At 45.8% G+C, this 20,002-nt stretch overlaps 1 protein-coding gene across 8 annotated transcripts in view; it reads left to right on the plus strand.

Moving 5' to 3' along the window:
- B3GNT2 (UDP-GlcNAc:betaGal beta-1,3-N-acetylglucosaminyltransferase 2) overlaps positions 1-20,002 on the plus strand; it is a 320,804-nt gene that overhangs the window by 10,809 nt on the left and 289,993 nt on the right. The window lies entirely within an intron of this gene.

Genomic DNA, 20,002 nt, shown 5'->3' on the forward strand with positions numbered 1-20,002 from the left:
CCTCTCACCCTGAAGGAACTGTTATTCTTTCTTACATCATCATAGATGTGACTTCTATCATCATAGATGGGTTTTACCTGTCAAACTTAATGTAAGTGGAGTCAGTCATGCAGTGTGGCATGTAGTCTTTTGTGAAATAGACTTGAATTCTATTTTTACCACTTCCTGTGTGACTATGGACAATAGTCATAATAGTTATTTAATCTGAGTCTCAGTGACGTATGGGAATGCCTAAAGTTAAAATTACACAAACTATTTCAGGATAAATTTTCTCAGTTGTAAAGTGGGGAAGATAAAGCCCTATGTCAGATTTACTGGGGAAAGTAATATAAAGCTACACCTAAAATACTTAGCATTGTGCCTGACTACAGTTTCCTCTTCTACTTTTTATTGCTTTAACAGGGTGATAACTAAAGCAACTAGATCTTGTGTGTTTAAATGAGCTATTTCATTAGCAGTTCTGTAGGTCTTTTATTGAAAGAAGACAAATCTTTATGTAATACTTTGTTGATATAGCTTTAGCTTTAAGATGTATTATTTGTTAGTTGATTGCCTATTTTTGACATTTCCTCTCTAAAGACAGTTATTGAAATGTCCCATCAGAGCTCTTTGTCCACCTGTGTGACATGAGCTAGGATGCAGTGATGAGAACTGGTCTATGGTTGATGGAGCTTGTGGAAGAGTTTAGTTTGGGTAAGAGCCATCGATAAGTGCCCAAGATGCTCCCAACATCTGCTTTGTTTAGTGAAATAATTATTTCAGAGGTGAAAGCACAGGGCCAATTATTTTAATTGCTTGCTTCAGACAAGCCACTTAAAACATTTTCAACTCTTGTAATCTTACCGTGTAAGTGGTATTACATAATTCCATGGCCTCATGTCTCCTTGTTTGGTACTTTTCATTTTTGGACCCATTCTTCAAATGTAAGTTGGGTAGTACTTAGCATTCTTTCTAAATGACTTTCATTAGATGTTTATTTAGCAAAAATATTGAGGATACAGTAAAGGAAAATAATTCCACCCTCTCTCACCACTATAACTACAGTTAACTTGATGTGGGTCCTTCTAAGTGCTTGTTTCTTTGTGCACTTCTAGAATGACCTTGGGAAAAAACATACTTCCAATACTTTTACGGAAATTTAAAATGGAATATGGGCCTGCTTAGAGATCTCTAGCAGAGAAGGCAAGAGTCTTGGCAGGCCTCAGTTCAAATCTGTCCACACTGTGGTCCCTACTTGTGGTTGTACCTTTGTTAGTGCTGAGTAGACAGTCCCCCGAGGCTCCATCAGAGGGTCCCCTGGTCTCCAGATTACAGTAGCCAAGATGGAAAACCTGCCCCCTGGAATAGTTCTCCCTTAAGACCTCAAGATGTTTGGTGAAGTGGGCAGTTTGTTCTCCAACCAAACATGCACTGATTGAGCACTTGGTGTATGCCTAGCACTGTGCTTGGCCTGTGCATGTTCATAGATGGGTCAGGCATGATTGCTGCCCTCAGTGGTCAGTGTGGTAGAGACAGCCAGGAACTGGTAAGATTGCCTTGGTAGAGGTGTAAGCAAATTATGTGTTGGAGGCAGCCAAGAAAGGCTTCTTAAGGAAGTGGCCTTTGGGCTTGGTCTTGAAGGATGCGAATAACATTTCAGGGGCAGAGAAAGGAAGGTAGAAGTGCTCAAGGGATTGTAGGCTGAGAAAACAGGACACAATGGAAAGGCTCATAGAGGTCTTTTGGGGAAACAGCAGGTGATCCCTTGGGTTTGGAGTGCATGGTGCTTAGAAAGATGTAATAGGCCATGATGCAACCTCGGGAATCGTGCAGAGATGGGGCAGTTAATAGTTATGGAGGTAGTGAGGAATCAGTGAAAGTTCTTGTGGTCAGGTGGGAGAGAGAGATGGTGTGCTGACAAGTTATGGCCGGGCTTGCATTGAGGAAGATGGGCCTGAGCGTGAATGAGGCCAGCCTGACCTGGGGCAGGTCATTGCAGTCCCTCTGTTCTCTGCTTCCCATTTGCCCCCTACCAGTCTCTCAGAAAGAAGCTGGAGGGATCCTTTAAAAACTGAAATGACTTGAGGTTACTTCTTTACTCAGAATCCTCCAGTAGCTCCCTGTCTTCTTCAGAAGAAAGCCAGAGTTCAGATGTCACCTACCAGGGTTGGTGATCTGCCCTTCTCTCCTATCCTCTCCTACCTTGCTTCTCCCGCTCATTTCACTCCAGGCACAAGGCCCCCAGCTTTCCTGCCTCTGGCCTTTGTGGTGACTGCTCCCCCGTGCCTGGAACTATCCCTCACCTCTTCTCCGAGAAGAGAGGCTTTCTCTGATCACCCTGCATAAAGCAGCCTTTCCTTATCCCCTGTGCAGTGCTTCATATTTCACCTAAGTGTTTATCAATCTTACAACAATCAACTCTGACTTGATTCTTTGCTGCCTGTTTTCAATACTGCTTGGTTTAAGTAGGTGTTTGATATTTGAGTTAGGCCACTTCATTAAAATTAGTCTTAGTAGAGAGGAAACTGAGGGCTAAAACCAGGGCAGGATGGTACAAGATTGAAATGTGTGTGTGTGTTATTTGGAAGAGGTGGGAGAGAGAAAAAGACTCATGGTGGGTGTAAAGGAATTTGGAAACCAATTAAGGGAGGTTAGGAGAAGGGCCATGACACAGGTACATTGGGGCATTTTTTAGCATATGGGATATGGGAGTCTGTGGTGATGTCTAGGGGACAAGAATATGGGGTAAGGGAAAACCTAGCAGTAGACTTGGGCTCAGAACTGTGGAGTGAGTCCATTTTGTGGGATGGGGCCAAGGAGCAAAGGCTGCCAAGATGCAGGAGAACGCTGGGGGTTCCTGAGGTTGGGGTGGGGTAGACATGGTGGCCAGCAGTATTGGGTACCCTAGAAAGTCAGGAGGGTGCAAGGACTGTGAAGATTCTAGAAGGTGAGGGGGATTGGGAGGGTCAAGGCAGGACAAATGGGCATGACAAGGAGCATGTGCCTGGAGCCATTGGAGAGGGGAGAGGCTCAAGATGGGGGAAACAGTGGAGATTGCTATTGGTGCAAGACCCCAGAAGCAGCAAGAGCTGTCACAGGGAGTGGAGATCTGGGAGTGGGGGGGTTGGGGACTGGCTGATGTGGATGGAGAACTTGAAAGTAGGTTTTGGTCCCAGAGCTGACATCAAATGTCTTTGTAACTATGGCAACCTACTTAGCTTCTGTTTCCCACCTCCCTGCAAAATAGCATGAAACCTGCACAGCCAACTTCACATGTTTATTATTGGAATCCATTGAATTCATGAATATGATGAATATGAAAGTGTTAATACTCTGGGAAGATACTTCTATGGACCATAAACTTGCTGCAGTTTATTTGTGCTTCAGAATCCGCCCCCCCCCCCCCCCCCCCCCCCCGCCCACACACACAGAGTTTCCCTCTTGTTGCCCAGGCTGGAGTGCAATGGCATGACCTTGGCTCACTGCAGCCTCGGCTTCCCGGTTTCAAGCAATTCTCCTGCCTCAGCCTCCTGAGTAGCTGGGATCACAGGCATGCGCCATCATGCCTGGCTAATTTTGTATTTCTCCATGTTGGTCAGGGTGGTCTCGAATCCCAACCTCAGGTGATCCGCCTGCCTGGGCCTCCCAAAGTGCCTGGTAGAAATTTTTAAAATTATTTTCTTTGAGAAGCACTTAACATCCAACTGGTTCTCCAAAGTACTTCTTTTTTTGAGTCTTGATCAGGGAATAACACAATTGTGGGGAGTTTTATGTGCACATGTGTGTTTTTAACCCTTCAGGTCTGGCTCTAGATTGTTCACTGGTAAGCTGGATGATATTTTCAGATTCAAATATATTTGTCTGATAATGAAAGGGTCAAAGTGTTACAAATGCTATCCTTTCTAAGCAGTCAACATTTGGAACTAGTGAGATGTGTTTTTATTATTTTATGGTTGTATTTGAAGCTTGTTTATAAGGAACTTAATGCAACTTTATTCTTGAGATGCAGCCATTATATTTTTCTTCTCTTCCTTTACCACATAAGGAATTATTTTCTTCAAATGAACTTAAAATATCTCTCATGAATACTCCTATTTTTAACTGCATGTTTCTTTTTTTTAAAAAACTTTTATTCCTCAAAGTTCTGATGGATCGTCTTTTTTTAACTCTTTATAATGGAAATTTTGAAATCACTGCAGATACAGAGAATATCATGAAGCTTCAGGTAGCCACCAGCAGCTTCAGGGTGATGATTCTCTATTTTCATCCCTACCCTACTCACGACTAGGGGCCCATGGGCACCATCCAGAGAGAGAGGAAGATCACACTGGACCACAGAGGGGGCAGCCCTCAATTTAGAGATAGTGGAGGCTTGGGGGAGAGGGTTGGACACCCCCAGGGAGAGTGAGACACAGACCAGGGGAGATTTGGAAGCCCGAGGCACTGGGATTGCTGTGTTCCCTGGTCCCTCCACATACCTGATCACCTATGCAGAGACTCGCTGAAAACTGAGGTGAAACTTAAGTTTTACTCCCTTAAAACTTAAATTGCTTGGTAAAAGAGGCCCAGTTTCTAAGCAGTTCAGTAGGGTGCCCACATATCCAGCAAGCATATTCTCTTTTACTGTGGCCACAAAAACTTTTCTTGGAAGGTGGCCAGAGAAAGCTATGTTACTATTGCACTTCTCTAAATACGGAAACAAGTCTTGGTTGAAGGCCTGAGTGATGCCTCCTCTTTTATAGAACACTTGGATAAAAGGCCAAAGTGTTACTTTTTTGAGGATATGTATTTTAAAATGTATATGGTTTATTTTGATATTTTAAAAGAAACAACTTGAAAACAACAGTCCTGAAACACTCATCAGTAATGTGTTGGGATTTAATGTGCCTTTGAGAAAGGGAGAAGAGGCGGGACAGGAATCCGAGATGGAGCAGGGAGCTGGTTTGCTTGTTTGCCACCTTGCTCTGAAGTTGCCACCCAGGGCCACACGTCACTAAAAGTGTTGTCCTCTGGGAGGAGGATGATCTCTGACTGTGGAGAAGAGGCAGCATCCCAGAGGGAGCCCAATTTAACTGGATGCTCAGTGTGAGAGGAGGGGCGCTGGCACTTAGTGGCTGGGTGCTGTGGGCGGGGCCTGCCAGCCCTTGGCTGTCATTTGCCACTTGAGGGACAGGCTGCTTAGTTCCAGCCTTCCGGCTCACCTGGAACCATTTCTCCTGGGAAGCATCGAAGCTGAGAGTGGATTCCAGGCAATGAGGGCTTGGTACTCCTTTTGGGGGATCCTGAGTGCCAGGAGGAGAGGATGAAATCCATGGACTTGGGGAATCGAGGCTGTCCTCATGGAGGAGGAGACAGGATTTGAACCTGGGCCTTCAAGGATGGGGGTAAGGATGGACAGAAACAAGATAAGGGATGTCTTAAGCCAGGAGAAGCCAGGCTGAGCAGAGGTATGGGTGGGGAGGACAGTAGTTGTTTTTAAGGGGTGCTGGCGGTCATGAAAGTTTGTCGAGTACCTGTTGGAAGTGAGGTAGATCAGTGGTCCCCAACCTTTTTAGCACTGGGGACCAGTTTTGTGAAAGATAGTTTTCCACGGACTTCAGGGTGGGAGGACATGCGAGATGGTTTCGGGATGAAACTGTCTCACCTTAGATCATCAGGCATCAGATTCTAGTAAGGAGCATGCAACCTAGATCCTTGCATGCGCAGATAACAATACAGTTTGCCCTCCTATGAGAAGCTAATATCAAGCTGATCTGACAGGAGGCAGAGCTCAGGTGGTTAAGCTTGCAGGCCTGCCCACCACTGCTCACCACCAGCTGTGTGGCCCGTTCCTAACAGACCATGCACCACTAGGGGTCCATGACTCGGGGTTTGGGCACCCCTGCCATAGATGATTCTTTATGCCAGGGAAAATAGTGGATTGAATTTGACTGCCTGAGTGCTTAATATTAAAGTGCTTATTTTAACATTTAAAATTTCCATTTCTCTCTGTGTGGCCTGTTATCACAGCAAGGGAACTAAGTGGTGGGGAGTGGTGTACTTTGGAAAGTTGATCTTATGAGTTTGAGAGGGGTCATCTTTAAATTTTATAAATTGGTCATTGGTTGAATTCTTGCGCATTTTACTATGTAAAATGACAGTAATCACTTTTTCATACCTATGTGAAAATAGTTTCCTTTTCTGCATATGTGTCTGTAGACATGTGGAGCCCACATAACAGATAACAGATCTCCCCTCCCTTCCCCATCTCTGTACACCAAGACTGCCAAGACAGGGCTGATGGCCTACTTATTTCCAGAAGCGCTTGTGCAAGGTCACTTTGATAACTTAGTTTATGTAATGGGATTCTGTTTCTAGTCCAGTAAATGTAATTTATGCTTGTGCATTTCTATTAATTTTTAATTGCCTTTTTTCTCACCTCCCCCATCCCTGAGGCCTATGTTTGTTTATGATTTATTTAATTGTATGTGTTTCCTGGGCCATGTTTTTAGGTGATGTACTGCCTTGAGATGACACCACGTAATTCTGTCTTGAGTGAGGCCTAGAGGGGAAATCTCGGGAATTGATAGATGCTTAGGATACTTATGCTAGAGCAGTGTTTAAAATGTTTGATCAAAATGGTCAAAGAATACAAAATGTCCTTAGGTTAGGTCCTGGTTCCTTTACTGTCCCTCCCCTTCTTGTTCTCAAATTGTGTGTTGAGTGGTAGGCACTAGAGATGCAGCAGTGAATATGGCCCATCCTGCCCAGAAGTCCTTGGTGTGTCAGACCTGTTAATCACACCGTGTGCTAAGTCAGATAAATGTGGGCGAGGTGGTGTTGACAGCAAGGGGGAAGTAATAAAAGCAGCCCAACCTGGGTGGTGGCAGTGGGGTGGGAGGAAGAGGTGATGCTTTGGCTCTTTTTTTGTTTGTTTTGAGTCACACTCTATCGCCCGGGCTGGGCTGGAGTGCAGTGGTACGATCTCACTGCAGCCTCTGCCTCCCGGGTTCAAGCGCCTCAGCCTTCCTGGTAACTGGGTATCACAGGCATGAGCCACCACACTCGGCTAATTTGGGGCCATCCACTCTTTTGTTTTTATGTTGATAGCCCAGAATGGAACCTACAGACTGTGAGAAAAAGACTTTGTTACTAGTGATAATTTTGACTGCTGGACTCCCCAGTCCCCTGGGACACATGGTAGAAATCCTGGTTCTCCTCCCCAGGGCAGCCTTGGGCAAGGCTCTGTCTCCCTGTGCCTTGGTCTCCTCTGCTGTAAAAGAGGTATTAGAGTGGATGGTCTATAAGGCCCTGGGAAAGAAATTCTTGGAGCTTCTTTCTGGTAATGAAATTGGGTCGCAATCTGTGTATGAATTCGTGTGCATGTTGTTGAAAAAACAAGTAAAAGAATGAGGTAAGCCAGGCGTGGTGGCACACTTGTAGTCCCAGCTATGAGCTGGTAGCTGAGGTAAGAGGATCACTTGAGCCCAGGAATTCAAGACCAGATGGGGCAACACAGAATACAGGCAGACTCTTTACCCCCCCACACCTCCACTCCCCACACACACCAAGAGTGAGATGGTACAGTTGGTGGATAACGCTGGTTCTTTGATCCCTTTTCTTCCACAAGCTCTTCCTCTCAGAGCCAGGAGAGCTGGGGTCTGGGGCAGCCCTGTGCCACTGTCCCAACCCTGTGGCAGGTTGTAAAGCTGAGCTGGTTTCCCTTCACTTCAGGCTGTGATGCTGGAGGGAAGGAAAGGCAGATTTTCTCCACCTGTAGCCAGCTCTGACAGGTGTTTTAAGATGAGGCTAGTTTAAGCCCCAGCAATCTCTCATCCTTTCATACGAATAGTTAATTAAAACTAACTCATCACAAAACACATCTGCAGGGGATTCTGCCTATGGTGCGGAAGTATTACCAGACCAGGGCCCCTGGATGTGTTAACCCATTGAGTGGTTCCCAAGCGGCCATTTTGTTTACATTATTACTTTCTCTTATCAATTTGGGGGAAAAAAAAAATTCGATTTCCTGTGGCTTTCCTTGGAATGGCTTACATTTTCCTGGGTGGGTATCTACAAATGCAATAATTTTGGTACCTTAATTTTTTAAAAGTACAACTTTATTCGGGGATTCTCAATCCTCCTCGATCAACAGTGTTGTGTGGTAGAAAGTATAAGAGCTTAGACCCAAGGTTGGGGCCAAAGTCCAAACGCTGCCTCCACCGGGATTAGCTCTGTGACCTCAAATTAATTGCCTCACATTTTTTAGCTTGTTGTGAAGATTAAATGAGATGAGAACATCCCAGCGTTAAAAATGGGCAAAGGGCATGGGGGAGTAGGAAGACCAGGAAGGAAGCGTATGAAAAGATGGCATCAGTTAAAACAGGGAGATGTTCTTTTTTGGTAAAGATTAAAAAGGAGGACAGTGGCCGGGTGCGGTGGCTCAGACCTGTAATCCCAGCACTTTGGGAGGCTGAGGTGGGCGGATCACTTGAGGTCAGGAGTTCGAGACCAGCCTGGCTAATATAACGAAACCCCGTCTCGACTAAATAATACAAAAATTAGCTGGGCATGGTGGCGGGCGCCTGCAGTCCCAGCTACTTGGGAGGCTGAGGTAGGAGAATCGCTTGAACCTGGAGGCAGAGGTTGCAGTGAGCTGAGATCATACCACTGACTGCAGCGTGGACAAGAGAGCAAGACTCCATCTAAAAAAAAAAATAAATGAATAAAAGAGGAGTATAGTATTCACTGTCAGCGTGGATGACTCCTTGCTCTTGGGTATACAATGAGAGGATAAATCAGTCTGACCTTTTTGGTGGGAGGTTAAGGGTGAGAGTGAGGGGGATAGCTTGATTCTCTGCTAACTGACTTTAAAAGGTTGGGTTCCCTTTGTAATGTTTCCTTCGGAAATAACCAGATGATGTGCCTAGGAGGGTGTTAATGTATTTTCAGTTACAGGAAAAATCAGAAACAACTCATAATCTCATTGATTAGCAATTGGTAAAGCAGTTGGGTTGGGTGGCTCATGCCTGTAATCCCAGCACTTTGGGAGGCCGATGCAGGTGGCTCGTTTGAGGCCAGGAGTTTGAGACCAGCCTGGGTGATATGGCGAAACCCCATCTCCACAAAAAATACCAAAATTAGCCAGGTGTGGTGGCATGCGTGTAGTCCCAGCTACTCAGGAGGCTGAAGTGAGCTGTCGGGGATCGACTGTTTGAGGCCAGGAAGTTGAGGCTGCAGTGAGCTGTGACTGCGCCACTGCACTTCAGCCTGGGTGACAGAGTAAGACCCGGTCCCTCGCTCTCCCCAAAATTTGATAAGACAAATCACATATACCTATATTCTGTCAGAGGTGAGTTAGAGATCTGATGACAGAAGACAAACCACTCTTCCCCCTGTGAACTGAATCTGCTTTAGAGAAATTAAGTCTTCGGGACTACAAAGCCAACTAAAGTTGTAATCATGGGCATCCAACTTGGAGTTCTTCATTTTTTCCCTTATTTCATGTTCCTATGTGATTGGTCAGTTTTCTGTTTTAAGTAGATGGGATATGAAAGAAAGCACATTCCTCCCGTCCATCCAGCAGCAACATTTGTCCACTTAGCCGCAGCTTCACATGTCCTCTTCCTAGCAGCCCTGGGCCCCACCAGCTCCTACCTGCCCTTCCAGTGTGGCCTCAGAACCTGTCTGTCCATGAACTGGCTGTGTCCATCTCTGCCTGGAGACACTCTGTGCCCCTACCCCATCTCTTGCCTGCCCTGCTTCTCCCTGCATTTTCTGAAATTTGCCCTATTAGAAGCCCCACTCAGGTCCTGCCTTGTCTCCTGCTGTTGACTAAAGGGCTGTCACGTATTACCTCTGCCAATTCAGTGTACAGGACCCATGTTTTATACCCTCCTTTTCCACAGACTTAAATAAAAATGTTTGTTGTTAGAGATGACTCTGGGTTGGTGATGTAGAGATCTATAACTTATGCCAGTTTTTAAGTATTGCCTTTATGCTCCAAATTCACCCTCAGTTGCCTGATCTGTGAAAATGGGTCTGGGCCCTTTAAATGTCTTTTCTTTGCCTTTTGTAAGTAGAGGGCTCTGAAGGGGACCTTGTAGGAGGAAGGGATTTTTCTTCCTGATTGCATGTGTACGCACGCGCGTGCTTTTCCTGCACCACTATATTCCTGCAGGGCACACCTTTCTCCAGCATCTGCTGCTCTGTTTTCTACAGCTCTGGCATCAGTGGTGGGACCAGGAGCCTAAGACTGGGTGGACCTCATCTAGCCCAGATCATTGCTCCCTACAGCCTCTCAGCCCCCATGTGTGTACCCCAAGCCCCCTCTGGTGCTGGCCGTCTGGTGAGCTAGTCACCTGATCTTTGTCCTGAGCACAACCCTAAGCTGCTCTGGCCTAGCGTATGCATTGATGTGGCAAGCTCCTACAGAGGGAGGCCTCTTCACTCCGGGTCCAGCAGCACCCGATGACTCCCTGTGTGTGCCCCTCCTACCTTCTGCCTGCTTGACTGTCTATATACCCAGCCTTGCTTGCCTGCACCCTAGAAGGTTGCTCCTGCTGCTTGGTGACTGTGGGTGATCTCTGGCCTAGGTACCCAGGAATTTTTCTGCCATCTATACTTTCTTCAACAAACTCAGAAAAACCCCCTGCCCTACCTAATTTTGGGGAATATTTTTCATCTGTTTCAGGGCATCCTTTAGATTGTTATTCCATCTTTATAGTTACTCAGGTATCATATTTGTTGTATTAAACTTCCCTTGCTTAGATTACCGCCTCGTTTCTACCTGCTAGTTGAACCCAGACTGAAAAACATTCTGTGCAGCTCACCTAAGCAGGCAGAAGGATGAATCAGAGAGAAGTCTTTAGAAATTTCTCCGAGGGCTCACTGAGAGCCTGCCAGAATACACTTGCTTGTACACAGGTCCTAGAGGTTGGAGAGGAAGCATTTACCAAGCCATGTACAAGCTCTTACCAAGGGCTTCCAAAATGCATTAAGCTCCCCGGGAAGGGACTGCTTGCATTCCAGCATTTTTCTTTTTCTTTTTTTTTTTTTTGAGATGGAGTCTTGCTCTGTTGCCCAGGCTAGAGTGCAGTGGCGTAATCTTGGCTCACTGCAAGCTCCACCTCCTGGGTTCACGCCATTCTCCTGCTTCGGCCTCCCAAGTAGCTGGGACTACAGGTGCCCACCACCGCACCTGGCTAATTTTTTGTATTTTTACTAGAGATGGGGTTTCACCGTGTTAACCAGGATGGTCTCAATCTCCTGACCTTGTGATCCGCCCGCCTTGGCCTCCCAAAGTGCTGGGATTACAGGCGTGAGCCACCGCACCTGGCCCCAGCATTTCTTTTCTAAAATGACTCAGCTGGGGCAACATGAGGAGACCTCATCTCTACAAAAAAAAATTAAAAATTAGTGGGGTGTGATGGTGCATCCCGGCTACTCGAGAGGCTGAGATGGAAGGATTACTTGGGCCTGGGAGGTTGAGGCTGCAGTGAGCCGTGATCGGGCAACTATAGTCTAGCCTGGGCGACAGCAGAGACACCATCTCAAAAACAAAAAATGATTGTTCCACCTTAGGTAAGTAGATGCCCCCAGGTTGCAAATCTGTACTAAGGATCTTCCTCTAGATATGCTTACCATGACTGTCATGGCCTTGTAGGTAACAATTGCTGGAGGTCCATCCCTCTCCAGAAAGGAGGTAGAGATGCCCCATTTTGGGATAGGGTGCAGGAGGGATAACGGGTCTGCTGCGGAGGAAGATGGCACCCTCACCTGGAAGCCCTGCTGAATCCCACACACCTGCACTGCTGCACACCCATGTGTCTGCTGCCTTTGGTGGTCTGGGGCTGACTGTGGGAAATGAGGGGGCAGCTGTACTTCTCACCCCAGTTTACCTCTTCAGATCTTGTCCCCTTCTCACGTCTAATACAGAGTCAGCACTGCTGAAATTCTTGTCTCCCCTAAGTCTAGCAAGTTATTTAAATTTTTCTGTTACCCTTTAGTTCTTAATAAGTGAGAGTTTTCTATAAATATGTCTGTAATTCAGCACACGTGGTTTTTCCATTGTCATCTCTTAGGAGAAAGGGTATATATATATTTAATTAATCTGGTTTCTACTGAACACTGTGTTCAGTAAACTTGTCCGGATGACCAAAGTATCTGTTCCTTTAGCAAATGCTGGGTGAGTCTCAGGTACTATGTGCTGGTGTGTAATGGTGGTGCAGTGTGAAGACCTTAATTGTGGAGGGTGTCCAGGTAGAGGCATCCTGACCAGGAGCAGACTGCCTGACTCCTGGGCAGTGAGGCTGGTGTTTAGGCTGGGGCATATCCTTAGGCAGGAAATCTCTTAGAAGAGAGAGAGAAGTGATAAAGCCCTGAGTTCAACCTCTGGGAATGGAGAAAAAAGGAGTTCTAGAAAACAACAGACACGTAGCTAGAGTTAGGTTCTCAGGGAGCAGTAGCATATTGGTGGTGGTCTGGGGGAACTAGGGGAACAGCATGAGCAGGAAGGGTGTGTGCAGGGGACTGAAGACTTGGGAAATAGGACGTATTTGGGAGCATAGTGGGAAATGAGGCTGTAGGCTATTGCAGGCTCTGTGGAATAGAGGAAAGATGAGGAGAGAGCTACCAGTGGCGTTATAGAAGTAGGAACCCAGGACCTGGCTCCTGGCTGAATGCGCAGAGCAGGAAGCAACTCAAAGTAATGTGGGGTTTTCACCAGGTGCCTGGGAACTTGATCCATTGCACAGAGGGGCCTGAGGAAGAGGGACTCCGTAAGGCATGTGGAAGCTAATATCTGGAGTTAGATGGTTGACCCGTGAACCCTCCTTTTGGAGGTGATGCTCATGGCATTGGATGGATGAGCTTGTAGAGAGAAGACTTACTAAAGAGGCAGTGAAGGACGGAACTTTGAGAAATGTGCTTCATTTAGGGTTTGATGGAGAAGGCAGACCCCTGAAGAGCTATTGGAAGTTGTATCATCCCATTTTACAAAGGAGAAAAGTGAGGCTTAGAGAGGTTGGGTAACTTGCCTAAGGTCACACAACCAGTAGGTAGCATAACCAGAATTTAATCCTGGTCCTCTCATTCCAGATGCCAAACTGGTTTTCCAGTCTGAAAATGGATCTGGGCCATCTCCATCCTCAAACATCTGCTACCCTTATTTTTAAATCACATAATCTGAGGACCTAAAACCATTTTCAGTTTTACTAAAGGCAGGGCAGGATTGCCTCTGGGAGGGTTAATTCCCTTCTCCTTTTTTCCCAAAAGTTCTGTATGTGTTTATTTGAAGAATACATCTGGTGGCTAATTTGATTTGAAATGATGAATATCATTTGAGAAAATCGGCCACACTGGGCTTTTGGGGGGTTGTAATCAGTGGGGACCAGAATGTGTCCTGCCAGATGCTTTGATCTATAATGTGGCCTGTGGGACTGTGTAGGTGAGTAGATTCATTATAAATATGCTTCCCTTTTAATTTTGAACATGAAGGCTAAAAGTAATGGCTGGGAATCAAATTGCTTAAATCTAGCTGACAGTTGTTCCGTTAGTTAGACTGGAGAGCAGAGGCAAACCATCCTCTTAGCTTAGTGCCAGCCTCTTGGTGAGGGAGTCAGGGAGTTCTGAGGCTTCCTTGCCCCGACGAGAACCCCGGCCAGGCCTCTTTCTCCAATCAAAGAACAAGCTCTAGCTGTGGCCCAGCTCTTCTGGTCCCACTGAGCTGCTCCACTCACACACCCTTATCACCCTACCATCTGCCAGCAGTGCTAGGAGCTGTTCTCTACCCTAGAGCCACTCAGCTGCAAACTGTCTCTGTCTCTGTTTATCCAAGCAAAACCTGGAAAGGGCTGGCAAGGACCAGGCAACAGACGGGATAGCCAGAGAGGTGAAGACTTAGGTAAACCACTCTTGACAGACTCCCAGATGTGGCGGGGGAGGGCAAAGGGCAGAACGAACATGCTCCTCTGGCCTCACGATATGACGGGGGCTTGGGCTCTTTATCTCTGAGGATTCATGTGTCCTGTTTGAGCAGGAAAGTGAGCAGGAACCAGGATGCCCCCTAGACATGGAGGCTGCTAGCTCTGACACTGCTGGGGTGTAGTCAGAAGCTTGGATTTCCAGCCCCTTTCTCTCAGCCTGAGTGGGTGGGGGTGACTGGTCATTTTATTTCATGGTTACAAGGAGGCCTTGCTTTTCTTTCATCCTTAATCTTGGTAGTAGGAGAAAGTGCAGGGCAGTCTTGGCACAGGTCTTGGGTCTGGCTTGGACGTATTGCTCGTTCTAGCCCTGGCTAGTTACTGTCGGGCATCTCTTTAGCTTGCCTGAGCCCATTGGTGGGGGAGTCAGACCCTGCCTGAGTTCTGGGAGAGAGTCCTCATGGCTGTTGGTGGTCACATTCAAATGTTTTCTGGCCAGCAACTTTGCTTCAGTGCTACAGGGCTCTCAGAATTGAAGGGAACCTTTTTAGGGTTATTGGGTTCTGCGATTCCCAGTCTAGTGTCTATGAATGAAACATTGGAATTGTTTCAGTATTTGAGTCCTAAAGAAAATAGCCTGTGTGAGCTAAGTAGATATTGAAGACCTTTGCTTTGGTCAGAGTTAAACTAACTGAAGGTCATCTCATGTGGATGGGTGGGAGGGAGGCCTGGGGGAGGAGGGATCATAGCTTCTGATTTTTATTATTATTTTTATTTTAAGAGATAGGGTCTCACTCTATCACTCAACCTGGAGTACAGCGATACAATCTCGGCTCACTGCAGCCTGGATCTTCTGGGTTCAAGCAGCCCTCCCACCTCAGCATCCTGGATCGCTGGGACCACAGGTGCATGCCACAATGCCCAGCTAATTTTTTTTTTTAAATGTAGACATGGGGTCTTGCTGTGTTGCCCAGGTTGGTCTCGAACTCCCGGGCTCAAGCATTCCTCTCACCTTGGCTTCCTAAAATGTTGCGATTACAGGCGTGAGCCATGGCGCCCAGCCCATAGCTTCTGATTACTAGAACAGTAGGACAATAGGAAAATGGGTGCCTCTGAAAACGCGATGGTTTTGCATGGAAGTTAAAAAAAAAACAAAAACAAAAAAAACAGCCTCTTAGCCAAGAAACTAAGGTCTTGAGAAATTGGCTTCCCCAGGGTCATGGAGAAAGTCCACGTGAGTCACTGTCTGTTTTCACAGCTTGGTAATCTTTCCCATGTTCCAGTGCAGTGTGGAGAAGAAACCAGAACTAGAAGGCCTGGGCGCAAGCCCTGACTCCATCACTTACTGGCTGGGAACCTGGGACTCTCAAAGCCTCATTTGTTCTCATTTTCTTTTAGGAGAGAGATGAATGGAGGCTGCATTTTGCCCAGAGTGTAACCTGTAGAGTCACTAATGTTACTTAGGATAGTACACTGCCTCCCACATCTGATTGTTGACTCGTAGTTTTGCGGGTTACAATGTATAAATATAGAGCTTTTAAAAAATTACCTCTAAGAGGATTAACCATGGAAAATAAGCCCCAAATCCCTTCAGTTCCTGCAATCATAACCCTGTGCAGCAGCATTTGCTTCCGTGATTGTGTGATGCTTGAAAACTCAAACTCTGGAGCTATCATTGCCTGGGTTTGAGTCCCGGCTCTACTATTTACCAGCTGTATGACGGACAAGTTCAGTTACTTCTCCACCCCGCCAGTGTCCCCCACCCCATGCCTCAGCGAAATAAGTAGTGGGAGTTTAGAGTATCTGCCTCAAAGGATTGCTGGTGCCTGGGACATATTTGTTAAGGCAGGTGTGTTCATGTTTCACTATTTTCATGTAGGAACCCTTAGGAGGTGGCACAGGCACAAGGGAAGGTGTGCAGGTAATAGGGATAGGTGTTGTGACAGAGCCTCTATGCAGCACTGCAGGGGTCGAATACAGCAATGCTGGCACAGGCCGGGGTGGGCTGTGGAACAAGGAACCCCGCATGGGGCTGTGTGCCGTGTCCCGATCCCCAGCGTGCGGAGGAGGCTGCTTACAGGGCAGACAGTTGGGCAGCGGTAAAGGATGTGAAAACACCCTCTCATCCCACCAGCCTGAATAAACCCACTTTGTTTTTGTGTGGTATTTTATCTAGGTTGTCACATAGTTTCGGCATCATGTCTGTACTGTTTTGTAAGCCATTTTTCAGCTAAGATTTTCTGTTATACTGTCTTTCTAAATATTTTAATTTCATTAAACAAAGCCAACTGAAGTTTGAAAACTGTTCCGTCCCTGTTGGGGACAAGGTAAAAAGCTAAGTTGGCTTTGTGTTTGTATATGGGGTTTTCTCTTATTTCTGTTACAATAAAAAGTCTATGTTTCACAGCAAGAGTTTATAACATCTTCCCCCAGCTTTGGGGTAAGTTTTCTTAAATTCTTCTTACGCAATGTAACTTCCTGCTGAAGAAAGACATTGGAATTGGGTTTTCTGTCTGCGATGGGAATATTTAGTCAGATATTTAGAGAGCTTTTTCCCACAGATATTTTTATGGGGGTCACTGCTTTATCTTCCCTTCCATGAACTTGGCTTTTTTCTAAGAGCCTACTAGAAGCCGAGTTCTCATGCAAGACACTGTGCTCAGGTCACAAGTGCACGATGACATTTAACCTTGATGGAAATGTGCAGTTGAGAATCTTGTGTTTTCCACCTTCTTCTTCAGATTGGCTTGAAAGAAATACCCTTTAGCAAGTAATGGGAAGAGTTGCCTCAAATTGAGCCTTTGGGAATCTTAAGTCTTTTGCAAGAAAGGCTGATCTGTTTCCTGACGGGGGACTGGGAGCTCGTAGGTGCCCCCATTTCCCTTTCTTTGGAGCCTTTTCGTAACTATGAGTTTTCCATGATCCCATGCCATAGTCAGCCTGTGGGACTTCACTGTTGACCTGGACCAGGTAACTAGAATGTGGTTGAGCCTCATAGAAAAAATAAGAGATCCAGACAGTCCTGGATTGGGATCCAGAAGGCGGTCTTGTCTAAGCCTTGTCACTGAACTCTTCCATAATATTCAGGCAAATCATCAGTCCCCTCTGAGCTTCCATTTTCTCCTGGTAAAGTGGTATGCCGTCTGCTTCCCTTAGGGGGTGAGAATGAGAAATGAGCAGGAAAATGGCCTGCGGGCTGGAGGCCTTGAGCACTTAAATGAAAGGTGAGAGTGGTGTTCCCGGGAAGGCTATTGATTAGTCCCTGTGTCTTGAGCCAAGATGATATGAGAACTGTACCTTGGCATGGCCTTGATTGAGGAAATAAAAGGCTGAATTGTAGCAGGTGAAATTGGAAATCTCGCCAGGGATCAGCAAGCTTATTCCTCACAGCATCCTCAAAAGAAGGATTGGTGTTTTCCGTGATAGAGGCTTCAAGTGTCTGTGGTTGGATTCCAGTTATTCATGGCCTCCCCTATAATCTAGATGTATAAACTTGTTAAATTACCTGGAGTCATTTTTACATATTATTCACCCTGTATCTTTCCTAGGAGAATTAGCTCTGGAAGTTTACAACCCCCTATGTAGAGTACTGTGCTTCCCTTTTTTCTTCCCTAAGCTGTCCTCTTTTACTCTAGAAATTTTGGTAAAGGTCTATCAATGTTTTAAATCCCTTTACTGAGTTAAATTTTTCCGAGTATTTAGTTGTTCATAGTATGTGCTGTTTTTTCCTGAGTAATCTTGCTCTGTCACCCAAGTTAGAGTGCAGTGGCATGATCTCGCCTCACCTCAACCTCAGCCTCCCGAGTAGCTTGGACTACAGGAGTACACCAGCGTACCCAGCTCCTTTTTTGTATTTTTAGTAGAGGCAGGGTTTTGCTATGTTGGCCAGGCTAGTCTCAAACTCCTGGCCTCAAGTGATCTGCCCACCTCGGCCTACCAAAGCAAAGTGCTGGGTTTACATGTGTGAGTCACTGTGCCCGGCCCCTTTGCAAATCTTTCTCTTTATTGTAGTTTTTCACCATCACACATTTCCTGCTGCCCTCCTTCCAGCCTAGGAAGGGCCTGAGACCTAGAGACAGCAGTACTGGGTCAAGGGCTCACTTTAGCATTAGGAGAATTGTCCCAAGTTAGAACCTTTTCTTTTTGAGAAGTATTTGAGAAGTAACTGGAGTTATCACTGAAATCTCCAGAGGCATGAGGTTAGGTTTTTCAAGAATAGTTTCGTGGGCAGGGGACCAGGAAGTGGGTGCCGCTGATTGGCTGCAGATGCAATCAAGGCCTTGTGCCTGAGTCTGTGGGGGTTGGGGGAGTCACGAGTCTCTAGTCTGGGTGGGGTAAGTCTGCAAAACATCTCAAAAGACCAATCTGAGGTTCTATAATAGTGGTGTTAACTACAGGAGCACTTGGGGAAGTCAAAGATCCTGTGGCCTCTGGCCACATGACTCCTGAGCAGTAAGGGATTATAAAAACTGTGCTTACATTTTAGCAGAATTCAGGTCCCTCTCAATCCTAGTCTTGTGACCTTTCATTAGCCTCGGCTCCCTGAACAAAGAAGGGATCAGTTTTATGGAGGGACTGTTACCATTTGTGCTTCCAAGTTAAACTGTAAACTAAATTTCTCCCGTGGTTAGCTTGGTCTATGCCCAGGAATGAGGGGAGACAGCTAGCCTGTGAGTGTAGACGCAAGATATGGAGTCAGCCATGCTAGATTTCTCACTATCCATAATCTTTGCAAAGGTGGTTTCAGCAGTAGTAAATACAAGCAACCAGATTAAGATCTGCTAGAGAGATCTTTAGAGACACACAATAGCTTGTGAATTCCTTGTTGATCTCATCTGGGCTCTCTAATATGTTTTACAGCATTCTCAGCATGACAGATACTCTTCTACTTTAGTACTGTTTGTTAGAATCCAGTGAACCTAAAAATCTTCTTTTAAAAAGCAAATACTAGATTAAAATAGTCACAAAACTTTCTTCTAGAAGTTGGAGAAGTGTAGCTACCTTTTGGCATGGTACAGTCTTGGAATCTGTTTGCCTTGGCTGGTATTCCAGTCTGCCCTTCTTTAAATGTGTACCTCCTCAGGTATAAAATGGGAATAAGTAATAGTACCTAAGGATAAATTCCCAGTTGAATTAACCTGATAAGAAAATCCTCAGCTCTTTATAGAACATTGCCATTGCAGTTTTTTGGGCTTTCTTTTAATGTCACCTTGGCTTAAATGTTTTCTTATATAGGCCATCCATGTCAATAGTGTTAAAACCTTGGATATCCCCAGCAAACCATCTCATTACTCATTCTTTATTCTTCCATTGCCCACAGCCTGAAATCCTTTGATATTTCACTAAAAGAGCATTTATATTTCCCTTTTTCTTTTTGCTACAAACAATAGATATCTTAAGTATACACTTTAGGTTTTGACAAATGTATACATCCATGGAGCCTTCATCAGAATCAAGACCTACATGGTACATTTCCGTTCCCCAGGAAGTTCCCTCCTATCCTTCTCCAAGCCCACCACCTCCATCACTTTCAGATTTCTAGAACCTAAATTCATTTTGGCTGCTCTTGAAGTTAATATAAATAAAAATTTGGTTCTGGCCTTCATTCACAATGTAATGTTGTAATGTTTCATTCACTATAGTTTCCCTTTCTGTTGCCCAGGGATATACCGTTGTATGCAGATGCCACAGTTTGCATTGGTTCTGTTGATGATACTTGGGCTGTTGCCAGTTTTTGGCTATTGGGATAAAGCTGTCCTGCATCCGCTTTCATTTTCTCTGAGATGCTCTGTGGTTCCGTGTCTCCTGCTTCCTAGCCCTGCAACCCTGGGCAAGTGTCTTAATCTCTCTGCTTGGGTTTCCTCATCTGTAAAATGGTAGGTTGGAAAATAACTCAGGGTTGGGACTAGCATTAAAAAAAGAGAGATAGGGTCAGGCACGCCTATAATCCCAGCACTTTGGGAGGCTGAAGTGGGAGGATCACCTGAGGTCAGGAGTTGGAGCCTAACCTGAGCAACGTAACCAGTCCCTGTTTCTACATTTTAAAAACTTGAGGTTTTTCAAATAAAATAGAACTTGAGAGTGAATGACACGGAACTACACACAGTGCATCATACATGTAA

This window comes from Chlorocebus sabaeus, chromosome 14, assembly GCF_047675955.1.
Source record: "Chlorocebus sabaeus isolate Y175 chromosome 14, mChlSab1.0.hap1, whole genome shotgun sequence".
Taxonomy (NCBI): domain Eukaryota; kingdom Metazoa; phylum Chordata; class Mammalia; order Primates; family Cercopithecidae; genus Chlorocebus; species Chlorocebus sabaeus.